This window comes from Lactuca virosa, chromosome 5 (assembly GCF_052849685.1).
Source record: "Lactuca virosa cultivar CGN04683 chromosome 5, Lactuca_virosa_CGN04683_v6, whole genome shotgun sequence".
In the NCBI taxonomy this organism is placed as follows: Eukaryota; Viridiplantae; Streptophyta; class Magnoliopsida; order Asterales; family Asteraceae; genus Lactuca; species Lactuca virosa.
The window spans coordinates 370,227,814-370,252,360 of NC_136430.1; the positions used below are offsets into that span (position 1 = coordinate 370,227,814).

Consider the following 24,547-nt stretch of genomic DNA (forward strand, 5'->3'; position numbering starts at 1 on the left):
TGCCACAATGGATACGATAATTGTGATTTAGAGCTTAGGAATCGAGCAAAAATTAGAAAAATCCATTAATCAGAAAGAAAATTATCATCTCAATGATACACATATGAATAATTTCATACCTGACTAAAATTGAAAAGTATAAACAAATAGTGATAAATGATGCCTGGTGATTGTATATGAATGAATCGATGAAGCCACTTTGATTGATGAATTAACACTTCTATTCCAGATCTACGACAATATGTAAGGAAGGAGAGACATCACGATGTTTTAGGTCGTATCGACAAGAACGAGATAGTGGTGATTCAAGAGTGTGGAGGAGCATAGGCGGAGGAAGTGCACTCACACGATTGAAGATGACGATGAGATGAGGCGGAGATGTGATTCAATCGGCAGAGATGAGGCGGAGAGGTGACACGATCGTGACATGAACAAACCTCCGGGAGACGACACCATCACCGGGAAGCGATGCGACGACATGAAGGAACGACAAAGAGAGAGACGGTGAGTTATCATCGACGACGATTTACAGGTACGACATTGGTTTTAGAGAGAGAGACAAAGAGCGAGAGAGAGAATGAGATTCGACGTTATTGGTAGCTTTTAGGATGAATTTTATTTCATATGCCAATTTCACCCCTGACTTAAAAAATTTAGATGCCCCCGTGTCTTTTTTTTCCAGATATTTACAAAACTGCCATAAGAAATCTAAACCCTCTATTTTTTTTATCTAATCGTCTAAATTTAGTTATCGGGTTCTCGGGAAACTATAAGTTCTTAAATGATCCTCCCTATATATATATATATATATATATATATATATATATATATATATATATATATATATATATATATACTAATTCCTTGTTCCTTTATGAACAGTGTCATCTACTAATTGGTTATTTTTTTCTGTTTTGTTAATAGTCTTTTCCCGACGCCTTTCACGTGGTTATCCTTCACCGATCTTGTCACCGCCTCATCTTTGAACTTCCCCACCGACTCTCTCAGACAATATCTTCCCGATTGTTCTATCCTATTTCTCATCCACTTTTCAACCATCATCTTCTTTCTACACCGCCTTCTCCTACCCATGAACATTGGTTTCCTTGACGCCTCCTTCTCCGATTTCGCATTCTTTTTTCAATTTCACAAGCTTTCGTTTCACTCATCAGGTTTAAACCGGGGTTAGATGGTCGATGGTATTGGCTTCTACCTTCCATATTTTCTGCTTCCGACTCACCAAAGCGCTGATTCTAAATCACCGCCGTCGCCGATAGAGAACAAATAATCCACAGCCTCATGATCGGCTTCAGTTACCTACATTCCTTCAACAATTTCATTCCCTAAATTAACCGTCCATTTTGGTTTTTTACCGCTAGGAATTGTGCGATTTGTAGGTGGTGGTTGTTCTATGTGGGTTTTCGGCTCTATCTGTGTTTCCGGCGACTGTGAGGTTGGTGAACCGGACACCTGATTTGGTTTTTTAACATGCCCCAAACCAATACCGTCGTCTGTTTCTCCTTCTCATATTCTCCTGTGTTTCCCATATTGAGGGTTATAATTTCTTCTTGCTTTTTTTATTAGGGCTTTATGGTCCCCTCCGCTACTTCGACACCTTCGGTCGTACCTGAGACGCCCTCAATTGCACCAGAGACATATTTAGTTGTACCAGAGAAGTCTATGATGGAGGCGTCAGTGGATGTGCTTGGATAATCGGAAATCGTTAGTGGAATTGTGATATGTTGAGCACGTGGTCTCTTCATCCATTCCTCCAAGACCAGACCTTTTTTTTTATCTTGCATCAGGAGCTTATTAATAATTAACTGCAATAAATCTTAAGATTTCTATTATTAACTTAGTTCATATTCTCAAACAATATATATACTATTAAATCGATTCATAGGATTACCTTAAGATTGTTTTTCTTTAAGAATTCTTGTGCGTAGTCTGGAACCCACAAAAAGCTAATACCTCTTTCTTTATTTGGAGATAGGCCAGGTTTCATTGAAGGATCAGACCACAAAACATCTCCAAGAATCAAATTGTGGCCTACCCGTGGAGGATCAACAACAAATCTTCTAGCTTTCAATAATTCATCTAATAAACCAAGAGACAATGGAACTGACTTTGGATTTGAACTCAATGTAACTAACTTTCCGGTTCTTCTTTCCTTTAGATCTTTTTGATGGGGTAGCAGGAGGAATATTACGAAAAACCCCTCCATGTACTGTATAAAAGCAAGAGGAAGTCCTTCAAAACATCTTATACAGTTTCGGTATACATGATTTCTTCCATCCTTTTTGTTACCATATTTGGCAGGAACTTTATCCCATATCAGTATAGAAGTAGAATCTTGAATCTTTTCTTATATCCTGCTCTTTTTATTCTATACGAAAATCTAACATTGGATATGAAAATAGCTCACGATTTTGTAATTATGAATTTTGAAATTATTTTTACAACGTTGGTGTGAACATTCTTATGCCACAAGTGGGTTGTTTTGTTCCTTAAGATAAAGCTTTTCCATTTCTATCCGTCACTGCATTCTTGCTCCTGTTGGTGGTGGTGGTGACTGTCAGGTAAATTACCTTTTTTACAAAAATTAATTTTAGTATCGTAAAATAAATAGGGATTTGTTATTATTATATGCAAAGTCGTACTATGGGTAATTTCTTTCTAGATAAAGGGTTTTAGACATTATGAATGGACTACCATGTGATGTTACTCATGTTAGCAAAGCAAATAGTAAAATATCAAAACCCATCAATGTTGAAAATGTTGAGGCTGATTGAAACTGGGAACATGTATCCTTGCTGCTGGCCCGCACCTCTTTTAAAAAAAAATCACTATTTGTTATTGATGATTAACATAAACATATTAGGCAATTAGAGTGATCATAAATGATAAACGATATGGTGCATTAAACACAGCTATTAAGCGAAAGCATACATTCAATAAGGTAAAACCTTTCATTAGTGGCTCCATGATGTATATGCAAGTTATATAGATATTTCTTTTCTAGATCTCATTTTTATTTGTTTTCGTAGTATCTGATGCAAAGAAAGGAATTGGAGGCTGAGGAGAGGTGCCTGAGGCAAGGAAAAGCAAAACAAGAGTTCACAAAGATGTTGGCTATATTGTTTTAATTTATTTTGTTTTCGTCCAGCTCATGCATAGATGTTTTTACCAATATCCTTCTGTCCCATGCTCCTGTAAGAAATGACTATTTACTGCCCTCAAATATAATGGAAAAACCTATAAATTCAAAACAACTCTAACAAACGACTACCGACCCATGCAAAGCATGGATCTCCTACTAGTTATAAATGTTGTTACAATTAATATTATCGAATATCTTTACTTTCAATGATTATGTATATTAAGAGGGTGTCTGGAATTGGTTCTTCTATGTATTTATTGACTTATTTTGGGTTGGTATTAGTAAAAGTGAGTTTTTATTATTTGAATAAAAAAATTATAATAAAGATATAAACTTAATTTTCAAATAGTGAAAAAAATAATATGAAAATAATACAAATATATCTTAGCACAGATGACCACCTAATGTTATAATTCGATACTTTTTCTTATGGGTCTTTTAATATTATTTTTTTTTATCATGTTTAATAACAATTTAATTTGGGGATATATACACTAAAGTCTCATATTTTCATTAATTTGACAAGAAAGTTCTAAATTTTATTTTTTTGACAGTAAAGTCCTAATTACCGGCAAATTTTGACACATTTATCCTTTTTTCAGGTTAGTCGGTAATTAGGACTTTATTGTCAAAAAAAATAAAGTTTAGGACTTTCTTGTCAAATCGTGAATTGTGATTTTACTGTCAAAAAATAAAGTTTATGACTTTCTTGTCAAATCATTGAAAATATTAGAAAATTTAATGGTATGATAGTCTAACCTGAGAAAAGGATATATACAATAAAGTCCTAATATTTTCAACAATTTGAAAAAAAAGTCCTAAATTTTTTTTTTTTTACAATAAAGTCCTAATTCACGATTTGACAAAAAAGTTCTAAACACTATTTTTTTCTGGCAATAAAGTCCTAATTACCGACTAACCGGAAAAAATGGTAAATGTGTTAAAATTTGCCGGTAATTAGGACTTTACTGTCAAAAAAATAAAGTTTAGGACTTTCTTGTCAAATCGATGAAAATATTGGGACTTTAATGTATATATCCCTTTAATTTGTAATAAATTAATTATTATTTTTTTGGTTGACAGGTTGATGATGATAAGGGAAATACTTCTACTTCCAATATGAAGTGTCTTCAAATTATTGGAGGAAGATGTATCATGTTATATGTCATAAGAACACATAAGGGATGGTAACAAATCGGGTAAATTACACGTCCCTCTTGTCAAAAAAACATCTTTAGTTCCTATTTTCAAAAATTAACTCGGACCGTCCCTCGTTTGGTTAATAGTTGCACGTTTCATCCCTCGTTAGTTTAAATTTGTGTGCTTCATCCCTTACGAGACATAAAATGACTATTATACCCTTTTGTATTTCTTTTCCATTTAATTTAATGTTATAATTATTATTTTTAATTTAAAAATAAAAGAAAAAACAATAGTACCCCACTTCATACCCCCACCCCAACAGATTATCGGGTGAACACCACCTGCATCTCTCAAACATCATACTTCCATCACCATCTTCCCAATTCCACCCTTCTTCCTCAATCAAATACCTTATACCACGTTAAAACCCACCACTGACTTCCTACCTCCTCCTTTTTCGGGATACTGTAACGCCCGTAGATCCGGGCTAGTCAATTTAGAGGCAATGAGTGTCGAAAATGAATTTTCGGCAAAAGATTATTTATAATAAATAATCTTAACCAAGTTGTAGAATATTTCTCAAGGTTTTCGTACATATAAAGAACTCCGAAATCCGAGTTATAACGAAGAAGTTATGGCCCGTCGAAGTTTTACGGCAAAACCGGCACGGCACCGGGAAGCGTAAATAGTGAATTTACGATGGAGCGACTTTTAGCCTTATTGATCTAAACAAAAGTCGTAGAAAACGTTAAACCGAGAGCGTCCATAAAAAGAACGCCCAAATCTGACTTCGTATGAGGAAGTTATGATTTTTCGAAGTTTCGGCTTAGCATTGTACAGCCCGAAACTCGAATTTTAGTTCGAGCGGTTTTTGGCTTACGAGGTCTAAATGAGAGTTGAAGATCTCATTAATAGGAACTCAACGGTACAAAGACAGACAAAAACGGAGCTCGTACGTGAAAGTTATGGACGAAGCTTAGTCTCTACTTTTCGAGCGCGGCGAATTCGATACAGTTTTGTAAATCCGAGATAGAATGAGAATTAGCCAACGAGGTCTAAATGAGAGTTGAAGATCTCATTAATAGAAACTCAACGTTAAAAAGACAGACAAAAACGGAGCTCGTATGCGAAAGTTACGGACAAAGCTTGGAGACTACTTTACTATAGAATTCTTATAAATAAGAGATGAACTCTTCATAATTTCCTCACACCTTCAAACCTTTCTTTCTCTCTCTAACTTCTCTCTAACCTCCCTAAACCCCTCCCAAGTCTAGGGAACCTCCCTAGCACGAGAAGAAAGCCCCGGAGCACCCGACGGCTCCGAGAAGAAAAGCTTTCGGCTCGGAAACGCTGCTCCAGCGAAGCCCGGTTTTTAATAAAAATTCGCTGTAAGTGAGCTACGCCTACGCTATTTTTAATATAACTTCTAATTAATTATAGTAACATTATTAGGACCTTAAAACAATTATTTGGGATATTATTATGAATTATATAAGAGTGTTGTTTAACGCTTATATAATAATAATAATAATAGCTAGACTATTAATTAGTCGCAGTTAACGTTAGACTAAACCCTAGTGGTATTGATACTAGGTTTTGTCGAAGGAAATTGTTTTAAGAGTAACGAAGCGTTGTCTGAGTTTGGAATCATCACTTTAACAGGTGAGTGCATGGTCCCTTTCATCTTACACATAGATATGAAGTATTTTATATAAATTACGTGATATGTGTGCATATTATCTGAATACTTGCTGTCTATGATGGATGAATGATTTTATACATGTTTTAAATGATTTAAATATATATTTATTTTATATCTACAAATACGTTGGGATAAAACATGGGTAGATGAAATAGTTGGTGTGTGATGAAATAAAATGATGAGAGATAGGTGATGATAGGAAGGTGATGATAATTAGGTGATGGATAGGTGATGATGAATCGGTGATGTAGGATGAAAGATACTATAACCTTGTCCGACAATTTGGAGATGTAGTCATCTACTAGAGTATAGATGGCGACCACGGAATATTCTAGACAACCCGTGGAAACACCAGCAGACTTATAACCTATAGTGATGAATTACGAGTCCAGGTGATGTGGTGACTGTATATTCATGCGATGATACTCTAACCCTTACTATGAATTACGAGTTCAGGCGACGTTGTAACTACGTATTCATGCCTTAGGAACGAGCATATAAGGAAATGTGAGGTAGAAAGATGAGAGGTGAATATGATATAGGAGATGACCCTTAAGATAATTCTTTAAGGAATATTAAAGAAGATAACGGGGATGGGTAATCGGGTTGATTGTTTGATGTTTAAATATAATAATTATATTATTGTGGGTTGAAAACCCTATGTACTCACCAGGTTTCCCAACCTGACCCACTCCAGCTTATTTGTATCACAAGTGTCGATACAAAGCTACTTTGCACTGAGAGATTTAAAAGAGATGTAGATCACTAGTGTAAATGAATGTAAGTTCTGTTTATGCTTATGTTTCTGTATTGACGATGACATCCCAAATGTTTTAAATGAATAAAAATACATTTCTTCGGAAATGCTTTGATAACGTATTTATCATGTTTTTCTGGGAACAAATTCCGCAACATTTTTATTAAAAGAAGTACTCTGATTTTTATAAAGCATAAACAAAAATCGGTCCTTTCTGGCCGTGAAAATGGGGATGTCACAGTTGGTATCAGAGCATTAGTTTAAGCGAACTAGGAATAAGGATTTATTTCTAGACTTAAACTTAGAATGCTAAGCGATGATCGTGAGGAGTGTGTCTAATATATTTTAGGAAGTACACCTGAATAGACACGGGCACTAGCTCATTTAGGGAAGATGTATAAATTGCTTTTATGTGCTTAATAATTTGTGATGCTTTATGCTATCGTTTGATCGGATCTATGGTCTGTTGCCGACCGGATCTGGAAATTTTATGTGTTCAGATTTCTAAACGTTTAATTACGATATTAGAACTGGCATATAATTTTTTTTGAAGTAATAAGGAGGAATACGCGTATAAACCTTCCTCTATCTATATTCTCGTCTCGATACACCAAACGACTTCTTTGGTGTGCAAAACATCTTGGTGAAGACTCGTAGTGAATTGAGTAAATGGAGGAAATGAGAAGGCTTACGATACTGAGTGGTACCTATAAGAAGATATCGTAAGAAAGATAGCTTGCCTTTAGAACGCTTCTAAGAAATAATACGTCTAGTACGGGAGAAGTACACTTTCGATTAGCAGAAAGAAATATTTTTTGTATAATCCATGAAGTTATCCCATCGTCTGACATTTCCATCACCAACCGAGTTGAAGCAGAATTGATGATTGAAGATACGCATGGAAGAAGTCATAGTAGAGTCTATGGGAAATTTTATGATTGTTTGGACACATTTTTATGTGTTAAATTGTTTTTGTGATAGTAACTTGGAAAGCTGCGAGACAATACTTGGGACGAGTATGAGTAGGTGTGAATGGTAGTAGAGGCCTATACTACCGGAAGCACAGGACTCACGCTTGGATCAGGGAAAGTCACAAGGTTACCAAGAAGCTAGTAATTGATTTCGTTTTATTTGAGTATGTCGTTACCATCGAAGATGATTGTTATTCCGACCCTAGTGGTCATATCAAATTAAGTTCGACTACGATAAGTAGGTTACGTGGTTCAGAGAACCAAGTTTGATGTAGCGTCCGACTTAAACCAAAAGATTGAAATCAAAGCGATCAATAGAAGTATCGCGATTGTCGCTAAAAAGTCTTGTAGCTAGAGATACTAAGTTTTAAGATGTGATTATGTCACATTAGAACATGAAGGAAGGTATAGTCTGTTCTGGAATTTAACTCTAAGAGATTTGAGTTTAAGCACACGATGAGAGGTCATTAGAATATGACACATCGGTACGTTGTAGTAACAGAGGAGCTTATCTTAAGCTTTCTAAGAAGAAGAAGGAGTCTCCATCAAGGATCGAGATTGTGACTCGAATGTCATAGTTTGGAGTCTAACGAGCAGGTGTAAGTTCGAGCACCGCTTGCAGTCAAGAAGACCAAGAGTTAGATACACATTTGAAGGAACATAGAAGTTACGATTAATACCTAGGATGAAGAGATAACGTATGGAGTCATTATACAACCATGTTTCGTTGATGATTACGGGACGTAATCATCCTAAGGGGGAGATAATTGTAACGCCCGTAGATCCGGGCTAGTCAATTTAGAGGCAATGAGTGTCGAAAACGAATTTTCGGCAAAATATTATTTATAATAAATAATCTTAACCAAGTTGTAGAATATTTCTCAAGGTTTCCGTACATATAAAGAACTCCGAAATCCGAGTTATAACGAAGAAGTTATGGCTCGTCGAAGTTTTACGGCAAAACCGGCACGGCACCGGGAAGCGTAAATAGTGAATTTACGATGGAGCGACTTTTAGCCTTAGTGATCTAAACAAAAGTTGTAGAAAACATTAAACCGAGAGCGTCCATAAAAAGAACGCCCAAATCTGACTTCGTATGAGGAAGTTATGATTTTTCGAAGTTTCGGCTTAGCAGTGTACAGCCCGAAACTCGAATTTTAGTTCGAGCGGTTTTTGGCTTACGAGATCTAAATGAGAGTTGAAGATCTCATTAATAGGAACTCAATGGTAAAAAGACAGACAAAAACGGAGCTCGTACGTGAAAGTTATGGACGAAGCTTAGTCTCTACTTTTCGAGCGCGGCGAATTCGATACAGTTTTGTAAATCCGAGATAGAATGAGAATTAGCCAACGAGGTCTAAATGAGAGTTGAGGATCTCATTAATAGGAACTCAACGATAAAAAGACAGACAAAAACGGAGCTCGTATGCGAAAGTTACGGACGAAGCTTGGAGACTACTTTACTATAGAATTCCTATAAATAAGAGATGAACTCTTCATAATTTCCTCACACCTTCAAACCTTTCTTTCTCTCTCTAACTTCTCTCTAACCTCCCTAAACCCCTCCCAAGTCTAGGGAACCTCCCTAGCACGAGAAGAAATCCCCGGAGCACCCGACGGCTCCGAGAAGAAAAGCTTTCGGCTCGGAAATGCTGCTCCAGCGAAGCCCGGTTTTTAATAAAAACTCGTTGTAAGTGAGCTACGCCTACGCTATTTTTAATATAACTTCTAATTAATTATAGTAACATTATTAGGACCTTAAAACAATTATTTGGGATATTATTATGAGTTATATAAGAGTGTTGTTTAACGCTTATATAATAATAATAATAATAATAGCTAGACTATTAATTAGTCGCGGTTAACGTTAGACTAAACCCTAGTGGTATTGATACTAGGTTTTGTCGAAGGAAATTGTTTTAAGAGTAACGAAGCGTTGTCTGAGTTTGGAATCATCACTTTAACAGGTGAGTGCATGGTCCCTTTCATCTTACACATAGATATGAAGTATTTTATATAAATTACGTGATATGTGTGCATATTATCTGAATACTTGCTGTCTATGATGGATGAATGATTTTATACATGTTTTAAATGATTTAAATATATATTTATTTTATATCTACAAATACGTTGGGATAAAACATGGGTAGATGAAATAGTTGGTGTGTGATGAAATAAAATGATGAGAGATAGGTGATGATAGGAAGGTGATGATAATTAGGTGATGGATAGGTGATGATGAATCGGTGATGTAGGATGAAAGATACTATAACCTTGTCCGACAATTTGGAGATGTAGTCATCTACTAGAGTATAGATGGCGACCACGGAATATTCTAGACAACCCGTGGAAACACCAGCAGACTTATAACCTGTAGTGATGAATTACGAGTCCAGGTGATGTGGTGACTGTATATTCATGCGATGATACTCTAACCCTTACTATGAATTACGAGTTCAGGCGACGTTGTAACTACGTATTCATGCCTTAGGAACGAGCATATAAGGAAATGTGAGGTAGAAAGATGAGAGGTAAATATGATATAGGAGATGACCCTTAAGATAATTCTTTAAGGAATATTAAAGAAGATAACGGGGATGGGTAATCGGGTTGATTGTTTGATGTTTAAATATAATAATTATATTATTGTGGGTTGAAAACCCTATGTACTCACCAGGTTTCCCAACCTGACCCACTCCAGCTTATTTGTATCACATGTGTCGATACGAAGCTACTTTGCACTGAGAGATTTAAAAGAGATGTTGATCACTAGTGTAAATGAATGTAAGTTCTGTTTATGCTTATGTTTCTGTATTGACGATGACATCCCAAATGTTTTAAATGAATAAAAATACATTTCTTCGGAAATGCTTTGATAACGTATTTATCATGTTTTTCTGGGAACAAATTCCGCAACATTTTTATTAAAAGAAGTACTCTGATTTTTATAAAGCATAAACAAAAATCGGTCTTTTCTGGCCGTGAAAATGGGGATGTCACAGATACTCCACCATTGGAACACCTTGTCGCACCCATGTTCATCGTCGCAAACCGCAACCAACACGCACTTTAAACCTTACCTTCAAAAACTGAAAACCCACCTCAGTCGGAAACCACCTTCGTGAAACCTGCACCATTCAAACATCATCTATTCATTGCCTCCAAACAAAAATACAACCTGCCTTATACCACCCTCGAGTCCAACCATCTCCATCCAAATCAACCCCTGGAAACCATCTTAAACACCGCCTGGAATGTGATCGCCTCTTCATCTCTATCGTTGATGGAGAAGATTTGGGTTCGATTTGACCTCGTTTTTTTGATTTGGATCTCCATCCTCTTCGATTTATAAGTTTAGGGTTTAGTTGGGTTTCAATTGCAGGTTTGGGGTTTGTTTTTTGAGGTTTGAATGATGACTGGTGGTCTGTGTGAGAGAACGAGAGATATGACCGATTGAATTCAAAGAAGAAGAAGAAGAAGAAGAAGAAGAAGAAGAAGAAAGGAAATTGGGGAAAGGATAAATTACAACTTCCTTCTCTCTTTTCGATCTTCTGATTTGTTGCAAATCGAGAACAGTAAAAATGAGAGGCGACTTAGGGTTGAGTGGAGATATGAGATGGTTGTGGCGATTGTGGTGTTGTTGATGATTCCACCGACGATGGTGGTGTTGTTGATGATTCCATGTACAGTTCCTTCTTGAGTTCTAGGGTTTGATAGAGGCGATCAGAGGATGAGGAAGATTGATTGGTCCCATTTTGGTTTATCGCTTTGGGGTGAAGGTGAAAGTGGGGGTGATGGGGGTTCGCCGACGTCCAGAGTAGCTGAGAATGGAGGGACAAACGTAGAGGAAGATGTAGGAGGGGGAAGCGGGGAGGGTGGGTACCTGTATGTATATTTATTGTTTTTTTTTCTTTTTATTTAATCTAAAAATAATAAATAAAATAAAAAGAAAATTAAAAAGGAAATAAATAAGGGCAATATGGTATTTTTATGTCTAGAGAGACGAAACGTGCAAGTTTTAAACGAACGATGGGCGGTCCGAGTTAATTTTTAAAAATAGGGACTAAACGTACTTTTTGGCATATGTACGAGGAACGATTGGTGTAATTTACTCTAAGAAATTATATGACTAATGAATCGTCTTTTATCAACTTGCTAATAACTCTAGATTGTTATTTTGATTTTTTAGAAAAATTGTAGTGTCCAGCTTTTGCTTTGTGTCTCGTGATAAAGGTTCTTTTCCATTATTGATATAAAAAAGATATGATTTTCTTAATATCTTTGATTATGGTGGCCCATGTTTTGAAGCACTAATTTTAATATCTTTGATTAAATCGATCAAGAAATTGACATTACTAAGAAATAATTACTATGAAATCTATTGAAAAATACGTCTAAGTTTCATATTTGATATAGTTTTATCTCATTTTTTTTCAACTAATTCTTAAAACTGAAAATTATATTCATTTTGACCTTTTTATCCATCCAACAAGTTATTGAACTTTTCAAAATTACACATTTGACCCAAATTTTAAATTTTATTACAAACTGAGTCTAAATTTTATACTTTTGGTCCAAATTTGTAATTTTATTACATATTTGGTCCAAAACTTACACTTTTTGTTTAGATTCCAAAATTTTGTTACAAACTTATCATAAATTTATATTTATACAAAAAACATATTTTCACATGAAAACCTTCTTTTTTCTATATGAAACTTTTTTTAAACATTTTAGTATATGAAATACCTATTTAAAAATTTTGGTATTTATTAAGGCATAAATATATATAAATCTGTTATTTTTATAAAAATATATATATATATACAAACATGTATTTTATAAAAACGTGTTTCGATATATTTTTTTGTAAACACCTATTTATAATAAATACATTTGTATACAAATACATTTTTTAGAAAAAAAAACATATAGAAACACGTGATTTATAAAAATATATACAAACACATGTATTTTTATACAAGTGTATACAAACATATATATATATATATATATATATATATATATATATATATATATATATATATATATATATATATTGTATATATTTATGTACATGTATGCACACAAATAAGTATTTTATACATTTTTTTTTATAAAAACGTGTTTGTATATGTTTTTATAAAACACGTGTTTGTATACATTTTTTATATAAAAATTGTTTGTATATAGATGCATTTATCTTATACTATATTATAAAGCATATTAGTCATATCTTGAATTTTAAGAGGTATAAGTTACAAAGTTTTTTGTACAAATCAATTATGCATAAATATCATTAATACTTGTCAAAAGTTTGAAGACTTGAATTAAGGAAGGTTTTTAAGAAATTTAATTTAGAGCAAAATTACTATTATAAAATATTAAATTCATGTATATAAATTAATTTAAATTTCATAAAGTAGACATTGATGTTAATTAATTTACATTAAATATATAAACATGCAATATAAATATAAAGTCTAAATATGAATATTTTATTCAAAAGTGGTAATTTTCTAATAATTATTTCCCCGTAAGAAAACTATTCGTCAAAAGAGTTATTTATCGTCGTCGCGTTACACGGGCACACATCTAGTTATAAAATATGTGTTTGAAAAAATATGTATACAAATATATATATATATATATATATATATATATATATATATATATATATATATATATTAGGTTATAACCCGTGTACTACACGGTTGGCGAATTAAAAAAAATTACCAAAATCGAGTCCTTATTATAAATTTGCAAATACTTATACAACATTATATATTTTATTTGTAATCTATCATCGTTGTTTATAACTAATATGTTAGAAACTTGTGTGCTACATGAGTTGACAACTTAATAACATATATGTTCATAAAATTATTTTTGTAAAAGGATGGACAATAAATTCAAATCTATGTAGACAAACAAAAACTAAGAACCAACCATTCAAGGCCTTTTATAACCATAAAAATCAAATCTATAAAAATAAATTAAAACTAATGAGACATAGGTAAATAAGGTTAATAACATTGGCTTTTGAGCTCTTTAGAAATCAAAAACCAAATTATACTTGGATTCGTACTAATGAAAGATCCAACTATTAACCATAAAAACTGGACAAACTCATGATAACAGTTATAATTATATACAAAAGATCTTCATTTAACTTTTTTTAGGTTAGTAGGTGGCATCACAATAAGTGCTTTAAAATGTCCAAATAATGCAAAAAAGAATAAAGAAAATAAAAAAATAATAATAGTAAAATAAAGCTAGCAACGAAGGAGTTTAAAATCATAAATTTAAATGCTAAAAATCGAAATATTTTTTATTATATGATCGAAATAGCAACATGCTTTATAAATCAAGTATGCAAATAAGTAAAACTAATTTGTTTTTTTAAATAAAAAGTAGTTGAAATGAAGAAAGGGGTTTAAAATTTTTTTATTTTATAAATGCATGAAAAAGATACTTAAATAGAGTTTTAATTTTTTTGGCTAAAAAGTAGAAATAGCATGCTAAGTTACTACTATTGGTTATAAAAATGGTAAAATTTTGAAGATATATTGAACAAAAAGGATTTCAGCATAAGCCAAGTGAAAAATGAAACCAATTCTAATATTAAAATGAAATACGTAGAGCAACGAAAATGTCATCTCCTTCTATGAAGTGGGTGGAGCAGCGACAAACTTCTTTCAACAGTTGAATCAATATATCATAACTCCATATGATACAATCTTCATCTACAAATGAAACCATCAACCAATTCAAAACATCACAATTTTCACATGATCCAACTTTTACTTTTAGTTTACACACCTCCAATCACCAGTTGATAAATAGTGAACAATATTTATAGATTTAAGTTCAACACAACTATTTCCTTCATTTTCTCTCTATATCCCACTTAAAGATGGAGTTTTCACCATAAAACACATTCCATCTTATTGAAGAGAACGAACAGAACAACAACAAAGTCTTGATAACTCAACTAACTCTATCAAAGATCCTACATGCTGAAAAAACAAATATTTTCATAAAAAAAGCAATAAAAAAGTAGGTATCTCATGTATACCATTCATGGATAACATCGATAAGGTGAACATTAGTTTCAAGATAGACGGATTGGGAGTTGATATTACCCATCTCTATCTTCATTTAACCCAAAAAAATGTTTTATTTTCTTCAAATATTTCCATTGCTTCACAGGAAGCCTATTCAAAAATCAGAAATTTCAGTTAGAGAGTTGTGTATCTTATAAACAAAGTAAATACCAAAATTGTTTTTCAAGGATCAAGAAACCAATAAAAAGACACCAAAGCTACTCACAATTTAAGCAGACTGACCCGTATTATACCGTTTTTCTTATATGTGTAACTATATGTACATATCACACAGTTCATGCATGATATCAAAATTCATCACTTGTTGCCAAAAGAATTTTATTTTTAGTTATATTATTTGTATAATAAATCCAAGAATATAGATGTAAACAGTATGTTTTACCGTATGAATGTTTTTGAAGTTTATCCACCAAACTCCATATCCACCATTCTTTTTCTTCGATGAACCAATCAATAGTAACCAATGGAGTGATTAAGAGCAATATACCCTTAATCAGTCATCCTAAGAACCTAATCTACTCATATTAATCAAAAATTTTAACCCAAATCAGCAAGATTTTAGAAGACGAATTACCAATAAGAGGAACTGTATTTCTACCTTCACCACCGATATAGTCATGGTGAAGACACGATTGCAAAACCTAACTTCAAACCTCGTACTTCATACTCATGGTAAGGAAAGAAAACGGTCATTTATGCCCTGTCCCACCACTCTTCAGACACTTAGTTGCAGTGTTGTTGCTGTCACCAATTATGAATCAACGTTAGGTTTAAACAACATCTAATAACAACGCCAATCGTTGTGGGCGGAAGCACAACCAATCAAGAAACCAAAAAAATCAATAAATGATAGCGGTGGAGTTGCAATCATATATGAAGGTGAAATCATACCAAATAAAACCCTAGAATCTGGGGATACTGATTGGCATAATTTTAGGCTAACAATTTGGGTTTCTTTGTATTTGAAATAATTTGAATGACTAAAAGTTACCTAAAATTCGTTTTTACAATTTATGTAGAAGATGTGCGGGAAATAATTTCATGAGACCTTATAAAAATGCCACGTGGCTAACTATTGATGTAAAAAAGCGACATGTGGCATTTTAAGGAGGCTTTTATTATAAGAGAAGATATATATATATATATATATATATATATATATATATATATATATATATATATATATATATATATATATATACACTACCCGTTTACCAGCGCCAAGCGACGAATGCAAATAGTTTTTTCAGAAATTAATTTCCAAAGGCAATTAGTTTTTTGCGCAAATCTTTACTATATCTAAACAATTATAAATAAGAGTTATGTTTACAGAATAAAATCAATTAGAATTAAAAATGAAAAGTTGAGATTTTTGTACAAATGTACATGACATGTGTTCCGATCGTCAAACCCTAATCGTTTCGTTAAAGATAAAAGCATATTTGTCTATTTATATGGGCTTAACAACTCGAAGGTTAAGTTAAATGATCAGGGATAAAAATGGTTGAAAAAAACATTTTACAACACTAAACATTAAAACCAGAAAAATGGGCATAAAAAAAATTCAATATACAATATTTAAATCAAACAATCAAATATTTCATATTAAATTATTCGGCAAGTCATAAAACCATCTTCCAAACTATAACATCCATAAAAATTCATGAAATTTAAACTTTTCAAAACAACCCTTTTTCTAAAGAAGTGTTTACAAAAACCATTGTTCCCAAAACACTATTTAAAAATCAGAATCGCTTTCAACATAGTTTTCAAAACACTCACATTATAAAAGTTTCCCATAAATCATAAGTCCAAAACGCGAGGATGTATACGGTCACGCCTTCACCTTGACACGATCCACTGAAGTACCTGAAACCATAAACCAAAATGTAAGCACGAAACTTCGATGGTGTTGAAGGTTTCTTTTTCAATCCGCTTTCTGGATCAAGAGAGAAAGAGAGATATAAAAATTAAAAGATGGGATGAAAAGAAAAGAAAAAAAAATCAATATGGTAAATGCTTACCGGTTTAATGAATGGCGATGTCCCCCTTTTTTCAGGTCAATACCCCTTTTTCAATAACCTGCATCCAAAGACAGTACATTATGAAGAACATACATACTCATACACAGATACAAACACATAGCCATATACAACAATGCACACAACTCACACCACACATACAGAGAGATAACTAAAGCTAGACTGAAAAATTTTAAAGAAGAGAAAAAATACCTTTTGAATGTATATTGCTATGAAGAGAACGCGACTAAAAAATCAAAATAGTTTGGTGAAATTTGATTAAACAAGTATTGAAAGAAATGTGCACAGAAGGAAGGAGACAATTTTACCATATTCAAGAAGTTGAATTCACACAACGTACTTGTTACATATTCAAAAGTAATAGAAGATCATTTTAACATATTCAATAAAGATAAACAACAAACCACAAATAGGTATTATGAAACAATAGAAATCAAAACCAAAAACCAACTCCAAATTCCTTCATGGTAATCAATAGATTTTCAAATATCCTGAATATTATTCAATAAAAACTAAGTGAAGAGTTAAAACCAAAATTTATGTGCAATATATGAAAACTATTAAATTGAGAAATTAGATAGACACCTGTAATTGGGATTTACTCCCATGAAGCACAAAAAAATAGAATTTAAAAATGTGTTCCTTTTCTAGGTGTATTTAAAGAGGACCTGACTTGAACTTTTGTTGGTAGAAAAAGAGCAATTTGTTAGCAAATACAACACATATGAGCCATAAAAGAAATAACCATACAAATATGCATAACAATAGTTCATGCATCTTTTTTCAAATACGGATCTGCATAAATTTAACATCCCGTTATTTTCTACTTTGTAAAAGTCAACTCAAGTCAAATCCTTCAAATAAAAGTCAAAGTTAGTGAATTGTTATTTTAACAAAGTTAAAATTAATATATTTGATACACTTAAACACTTAGTAAAGTGTTGTATAAATAAGAAGTGAAAAACCAAGAAGAACCGAGAAATCTTGCACCAGCCGAAAACCCTCGCTTTTTCCTTCTTTCTTTGGACCGCAAACTGAAGGGCCGCAAACGGCCTTCGCAGCCGCAAACGACCTTCGCAGCCGCAAACGATCTTCGCAGCCGCAAACCTTCGGACCGTAAACTGCGAGGCGGATTCTAGAAGGCTTATCTCCTCATTTTAAGTTCCCAGCCGCGAACCCTTGCCTCGGGCTGTGTTTACAGCCGAGAACTCGCACCTATATATTAATGAAGACCGAAATCTTCTCTCATTTCTTAACATATCAGCCGAAAACTATCCATTCTCTCTCAAAGAAGTTGACACCTTTTTCAAAACTACTTGTATTCTCAGGGAATCAGTAGACAGGTACATCCACAGCTTTTGAGAAGACGGAGCTCTATAAACTCATGTCTTTTAAACTTGTACTTTTAGTGTCATATATACTATGTTTTGAACACAAATGTAAAACTTATAACTTTGTAAATACAATGGTTGTTGTACTTTGATTACTATTATGCATTCTTGTGATACTGTACATGACGTCCTCCACCCCCGAACATTTTCGCCGTTCCGGTTTGGGGGTGTGACAGATTGGTATCAGAGCATTGTTTATAGTGAACTAAGTATATCAGACCATAAAAGATATACAAACTATAAATGTTATGGGGCTGAAGCGCTCTGACTAAAAGTAGACTTTTAAAATCTAAGTATTTTATCAGAAGTATACTAACATGCATACATACAAGAAACAGTGTCACAGTAAGATCTATACAAAAGTATTTGGATGTTGGACACTACAATCAAACATGTACAGTTATGTAATCATATCAATATAGCCTGATCAACTATATTTATTTGAGATATGACCAACATGTGTTTGGGAGTGATAGTGGTGTTGCAACAAGTCTAAAACTTACCTAAGTACCAGAAGAACTCTAGAATCAAACATAAAGATAAAATACTATATGAGTATTTAATGACACTATAACACAGAAACAACAAGATACAAGAGAGTCATCCTTACTAGAAACAAACATCTGAAAACAACGGGTCATTACTGGTAAAGCTATAATTACTAAGTGTATACATAAAGTTATATATAATTAAGGTTTTATAGACTTAGAATCTGTGATTTATCTTTATTTCATGTTCCTTGTTTGGTTGTGGACTTAGAGTAGGATCACTTATTTGAAGGTCTATTTAGTTTTGATTATGTATGATTCGTATACACTAAGTGATTATAGATAGACCAAGTATGGATTACATTATACATATTCATTTAAAGAGATACCACAAGTACCATTGCGATTATTTACTTGTATTAGTAAGCTCCTGTCGTAAATCGCAGAAAATTATGAAAGTCAGGATAAAATATGTCTAGAATTAAGATATATTTATTCAATATCACCTGACTTGTAACCACTATAGAAAACTTATCATTATTTTTCTCTTAAATTATCCTAGAGAAAGATGCCTCCCAGGAATTCTAATAGAAAGAACAACAACAATCCACCAAATCCACCACCACCACCTCCACAATATGATGTTGTTGTCTTCCAAGCAGCAGTAACTGCCGTCGTGGCCGCTGCCATGTCGCAATTTAATGCTAGTGGTACAAGTGGAGCTGGCAGTGGGGCTCATAACTCTAATCATGGGGAAAGACTAGGACACTCTCGTGAGTGTTCGTATAAAGACTTTACAAACGCAAAGCCCAAAACTTTTGATGGCACCGGAGGTGTCATTACTCTGACACGTTGGTTCGAGAAAACAGAATCAGTATTTGAAATCTGTGCTTGCCCCTGGGCAAGCAAAGTAAAGTTTGCAACATGCACCTTCCAAGACAGAGCCCTTTCCTGGTGGAATGGCTATGTCAAATCATTATCTCTCCCGGTCGCCAATGTCATGGGCTGGGATGACTTAAAAATTATGATGCTGGCAAAATATTGCCCCCGTGGCGAAATTTCTGACGATGAAAGACTCTGATATTGTTGCATATACTGCCAGGTTCAGTGATCTGGCTATTCTGTGTCCAGGGATGGTTCCCACTGAAAGCAAGAAGGTAGAGAGATTTATCTGGGGACTCTCTCCTCATATACAAGGGAATGTAATAGCTGCAAACCCACTCACTTTTGACAGTGCCAAGTGTTTGGCACAGACATTAGTAGACCACAGATTTCGTCAGGGCTTCATGGTACCCATCCCGGAGCAACCCAAGGAAGGGGGCAGCAAGAAGAAATTCTGGAATAAGCGAAAGGGGCAATCGTCTCAAGAGCCCTTGAAAAAGCAACAAACAGTGGCAGCACACGTTGCTATTGTTCCTACTATTGTTCCAACCCCTGTTTCTACCACTGTGTCTGTTACTCCAGCAACCCCAAGTAGATACGCTGGAACTTTGCCAAAGTGCAATAAATGCAACTTCCTTCATACGGGAGCTTGCAGAGAAATGCACTGCAAGAATTGTAACAGAAAAGGGCACACTCCCCATTTCTATAAAGCACCAGCACAACCCATTTCTCAAGTCCCTGTCGTGGGAGTGAGCCAAGTTTGCTATGAATGTGGGGAAGTAGGACATTTCAAGAGAAATTGTCCTAAGTCAAAGAATGCTGGTGATATAGGAAGAGTCTTGGCGATTGGCTATGAAGAAGCAGTAGCGGATCCTAATGTGGTGACCGGGCCGTTTCTTCTCAACAATTCATACGCATGCATTCTTTTCGATACCGGTACAGAGAAAAGTTTCGTAAGCCATAAATTCAAACATCTAGTAAAACAACATCCCAAAGCACTAAAAGATACATTCACCGTTGAGATGGCCAACGGAAAAACCGAGACTACCAATGACATATACATAGGATGGACACTTACTCTAAATAACCATTCATTTCAAATTGACCTTATGTCGGTCTCAATTAAAAGTTTTGACATCATAATCGGCATGGATTGGTTAAGTCTTCACCGTGCTGATATTCTATGTTACGAAAAAGTCATCCGTCTTAATCTGCCAAGTAACGAATCTCTCGTTATCTATGGTGACAAATCTGGTGCAAATCTTCAAATCATTTCTTGCGTCAAGGCTCAGAAGTATCTTCGCAAATATTACTGTGCCTTCTTAGCTCACGTTGTTGATAAGACACAAGAAGTAAAATGCATCAAGGATATTCCTGAAGTTTGTGATTTCCCTGATGTGTTCCCTAAAGATATCTCAGGAGTTCCTCCTGAACGCCAAGTCGAATTCCGAATCGACTTAATTCCCGGAGATACCCCTGTAGCTAAATCCCTATACCGTCTTGCACCTTCAGAAATGCCCGAACTATCCAGCCAGTTGAACGAACTTCTCAGTAAAGGCTTCATAAGACCAAGCTTCTCACCTTGGGGAGCACCAGTCTTGTTCGTGAAAAAGAAGGATGGATCGTTTCGCATGTGCATACACTACCGGGAATTAAACAAACTTACTATTAAAAACTGATACCCTTTACCACAGATAGATGACCTTTTCGATCAATTTCAAGGAGCTAGTTTCTTCTCCCAGATTGACCTATGATCAGGATACCATCAGCTACGAGTCCAGAAGGCCGACATTCCAAAGACTGCTTTCAGAACTCACTATAGTCACTACGAATTCGTAGTGATGCCCTTTGGTCTAACGAATGCGCCCGCAGTATTCATGGACCTGATGAATCGAGTGTGTCGACCTTACTTAGACAAGTTCGTTATAGTCTTCATTGACGATATACTGGTCTATTCCCAAAGTAAGGAAGAACACAGCCAACACTTGCGACAAGTCTTGGAAACTTTAAGGGCAGAGAAATTGTACGTGAAGTTCTCAAAATGTGAATTATGGATTCAAAAGGTGGAATTCCTATGTCATGTAGTCAGCAAGAATGGGATACATGTTGATCCCTCCAAGATCAAGGTTATCGAAAGTTGGGCGACCCCACGAACCCCAACAGAAATTCGTCAGTTTCTAGGTCTCGTTGGCTATTACAGGAGATTCATTCAGAATTTTTCAAAGATCGCAAAGCCACTCACCACCTTGACCCAAAAAGGTATGACATTCGAATGGGAGGAAAAACAAGAAGATGCTTTCCAGACACTAAAGCAAGCCCTTTGCAGTGCACCGATCCTGTCCCTCCCAGAAGGGACGGAAGATTTTGTAGTTTACTGTGATGCGTCCAAGCAAGGGCTAGGTTGCGTTCTTATGCAGAGAGGAAAGGTTATATCCTATGCATCGATATATCTTAAGAACCATGAAGTCAATTATACTACACACGATCTCGAACTGGGAGCGGTGGTTTTTGCCTTGAAGATCTGGAGACATTACCTGTACGGTACAAAATGCACAGTCTTTACTGATCATAAAAGCCTTCAGCATATCTTTGATCAGAAAGAACTCAACATGAGACAACTACGATGGGTAGAGCTACTAAATGATTATGAATGTGAGATTCGTTATCACCCCAGCAAGGCCAATGTGGTAGCAGATGCCCTTAGTCGGAAAGAGTACTCGGGCCGCCGAGTAAAGTCTCTGACCATGACTATCCACTCCCACCTATCTACACAGATCAAGGAGGCTCAGCTGGAAGCCTTGAAACCTGAGAACATGACAGGTGAAGCCTTAAGGGGAATGGAAAAGAACTTGGAAATCAAGGGTGATGGAGTACGTTATTTCATGAATCGAATTTGGACACCGAAGTTTGGTGGCTACATAGATGTTGTCATGAACGAAGCCCATAAAACTCGATACTCCATTCACCCGGGTTCATACAAGATGTATATGGACCTAAAGAAACTCTATTGGTGGCCAAACATGAAAGCCGAGATAGCTACTTTTGTGGGCAAGTGTCTAACTTGAGCCAAAGTCAAAGTAGAATATCAAAAGCCCTCAGGTTTACTTCAACAGCCAGAAATACCTGAGTGGAAGTGGGAGCGGATTACAATGGATTTCATAACCAAGTTACCCAGGACAACGGGTGGTCATGACACCATTTGGGTTATTGTCGATAGATTAACCAAATCCACACACTTCCTGCCAATAAAAGAAACAGATAAAATGGAAAAGTTAATAAAAACGTACATTAAAGAGATAGTACGATTGCATGGTGTGCCAATATCTATTATCTCTAACCGAGATAGTAGATTTACCTCGCGGTTTTGGCAATCATTGCAAAAATCTGTGGGAACAAATCTTGACATGAGTACAGCATACCATCCTCAGACTGATGGGCAAAGCGAGAGAACAATTCAAACACTGGAAAACATGGTAAGGGCTTGTGTGATAGATTTTGGTAAAGCTTGGGATATCCATTTACCACTTGTTGAATTCTCCTACAACAACAACTATCATACTAGCATCAAAGTTGCACCCTTTGAAGCTCTCTATGGCCGTAAGTGCAGATCCCCTCTGTGCTGGGCTGAAGTGGGCGATACGGAACTAGCCAAGAACCAAGTACCTGATAGTACTCTAACCGGTCCCGAGATCATTCGTGAAACCACATAAAAGATTGTCCAAATCCGGGAACGGTTGAAAGCTTCTCGAGATAGACAGAAGAGTTATGCGGATAAACGACGAAAACCCTTGGAATTCCAGGTTGGTGACCGCGTTCTGTTGAAGGTCTCACCCTGGAAAGGAATGATATGTTTTGGTAAATGTGGAAAACTGAATCCAAGGTACATTGGACCATTCCAGATCATTGCTAGAATTGGTCTGGTTGCTTACAAACTCAATCTACCGCATGAACTCAGTAACATTCATCCCACTTTTCATGTCTCTAATCTCAAGAAGTGTTTGTCCGACGAGACTCTTGTTATTCCACTCGAAGAAATCGAGATAAACGAGAGCCTTAATTTTGTAGAAGAACCAATAGAAATACTAGATAGGGAAATCAAGAGAACTAAACAAAGTCGTATCCCGATAGTGAAGGTTCGCTGGAATGCAAAAAGAGGACCTGAATTCACTTGGGAACGGGAGGATCAAATGAAACAGAAGTATCCACATCTCTTTCCCTAGTTTTATTGTATCTTTATAGTCTTAATTTCGGGACAAAATTCCATCTAACGGGGGGATAATGTAACATCCCGCTATTTTCTACTTTGTAAAAGTCAACAAAAGTCAACTCAAGTCAAATCCATCAAATAAAAGTCAAACTTAGTGAATTGTTATTTTAACAAAGTTAAAATTAATATATTTGATACACTTAAACACTTAGTAAAGTGTTGTATAAATAAGAAGTGAAAAACCAAGAAGAACCGAGAAATCTCGCACCAATCGAAAACCCTCGTTTTTTCCTTCTTTCTTCGGACCACAAACGAAAGGCCGCAAACAGCCTTCGCAGCCGCAAATGACCTTCGTATCCGCAAACCTCCGGACTATAAACTGCGAGGCGGTTTCTAGAAGGCTTATCTCATCGGTTTGAGTTCACAGTCGCGAACCCTCGCTTCGGGTTGTGTTTACATCCGAGAACTCGCACCTATATATTAATGAAGACTGAAATCTTCTCTCAGTTCTTCACATATCAGCTGAAAACTATCCATTCTCTCTCAAAGAAGCTGACACCTTTTCAAAACTACTTGTATTCTCAGGGAATCAGTAGAGAAGTACATCCACAGCTTTTGAGAAGACGGAGCTCTATAAACTCATGCCTTTTAAACTTGTACTTTTAGTGTCATAT

The 24,547-nt window shown here is 35.0% G+C and overlaps 1 long non-coding RNA gene across 1 annotated transcript; it reads left to right on the forward strand.

The window, feature by feature from the left end:
• The first annotated feature begins 1,061 nt into the window (after positions 1 to 1,061).
• LOC145117219 (uncharacterized) lies at positions 1,062 to 3,234 on the forward strand. Its single transcript, XR_013712561.1, has 3 exons — positions 1,062 to 1,453; positions 1,585 to 2,579; positions 3,048 to 3,234. It is a non-coding gene; the product is annotated as an uncharacterized LOC145117219 (long non-coding RNA).
• Positions 3,235 to 24,547: the final 21,313 nt, after the last annotated feature.